Source organism: Podarcis gaigeae (assembly GCF_964106915.1).
Source record: "Podarcis gaigeae genome assembly, chromosome: 9".
Taxonomy (NCBI): Eukaryota; Metazoa; Chordata; class Lepidosauria; order Squamata; family Lacertidae; genus Podarcis; species Podarcis gaigeae.
In genome coordinates, this window is record NC_139685.1 from 33,554,882 (window position 1) to 33,556,567 (window position 1,686).

General features: G+C 41.9%; 1 pseudogene across 1 annotated transcript; it reads right to left on the bottom strand.

Annotated features, from left to right (window-relative positions):
* Window positions 1-765: 765 nt before the first annotated feature.
* On the bottom strand, window positions 766-1,304 carry LOC310852499 (small ribosomal subunit protein uS12 pseudogene; annotated as a pseudogene). The gene has a single exon. The product of its transcript is annotated as a small ribosomal subunit protein uS12 pseudogene (transcript).
* Between the last annotated feature and the right edge of the window lie 382 nt (window positions 1,305-1,686).

Sequence of the window (1,686 nt, forward strand, 5' to 3'; positions counted from 1 at the left end):
AAACTGGCTGAATTCAGTAGTGGTTAGAGCAGCCTTTCTCAGCTCTGCTTCCCTAGATGTTGTTGGGCTACAACTCCCATCATCCCTGACCAAAGGCCATGCTGGCTAGGGATGATGGGAATTGCAGTTCAAGACCATCTGCATTCAGAAAGGCTGAGTTTACCCTTGAACCTAGGACCCTAGCTTCAAATCTCCACTCAGCCATGAAGCTGGGTGCACCATCTTGAGCTACTTGGAGGAAATGTGATAAATTAAATAAAAATATGAGTGTTTATTTCCATTTTGAACTGCATATTCACTGTCATTCCCCATTTCCTACCTTCTATAATTTTGAATTTACTGCTGAATTGGATATCTGTCTCTTTTTTTTTAGTTTTCTCCTTTTTAAAATAAGCAAGCCCAGCAACATAAGCATCAAGCAAAAAAATGTCATTTAACATTTAGTTATGTCAATACTTAAAAGAAAGTGACACACTGCTGCGCAAGTATTAAAGAACTGACTCAATGAATTTTAAAGTGTCACTAATATGTAGACATTCATTTATACCGCTTTCATTTCTGTGGTTCAGAATGGAACCAAATTCTTCTGCAACTGAGGCTGCAATCATATACAGTCCAATTAGAAACCACACTTGCACAGGACCAGTAAGAAAAGCCATGTAAAAGTTAAAACAACCCAATTTGTACAAGAGAGAATTTTGCTGTGAAATTACTTCCATGCTACAAAAAGCTGAACTACTATGAAAAGATTCCTCAGAAACATACTGTCAAATGAGAAGTTTTATTATAGCTGAAAGCAGCATCACAGATATTATTATCTTAGTCTCTCTTTCTTGCCTTTATACAATGCTAACAGAGAAACATTGACTACTTTAACAACCTTGAAGTGAACACCGGGAATGTCACCAACAGAATGCCCTTTTCGACCAAACCCATCAACCAGGACTTCATCATTTTCCTCAATGAAGTTCAGATAACCATCATGAGGAACAAAGGCTGTTATTTTCCTTCTGTGCTTGATGAGCTGAACTCGGACACACTTCCTGATGGCAGAATTCGGCTGCTTAGCTTCAACACCAACTTTCCCCAGGACAATTCCTTTGGCATGGGAAGCTCCCCCAAAAGGGTTGGCTTTCAAAGCAGTACCCAGATGTGCCTTCTTGTATTGTTTGTCATGCCATTTCTGGTCTCGGCGATGACTGCCCAGCTTCTTGGCTGGCCGAAGCCCACAGCACTTGCCCATCTTCCTCCTGCTGCAGCTGTTGCCGGTTCACCTGAAGGAACCCGAGCCTGAATTAGATATCTGAGCTGTACTGGGTTCTGGACCCACACAAGGGTGTGTTGTCCTCTCACATTGCATAGACTGTTTAGAGTATGCAACCGGTGGTTAAAGTGCCTGGGGAGATCAGGAGTGGAAGTTGCCAAGTAGGAGACTTGGAATTGAGCTTGCTGATCTTGTTCTTCTGAGAAGACTCCCATAAGGCAGTGGGAATCCTGCATCTGTTGCCCTAGATGACACATCCATGGCTGTGTCAAGCAGAGAGAGAGAGAAATAGGATGAGACACCTGTTGTTACCAGGCTACCTTACATTAAATTAAGTTCACATTTAAAAGTGAGCCTACCTACTTTGCCCTTTCCAAAGCAATACACCAACCAAAACAGCCTTTCTTCAAAATTTGCATGTC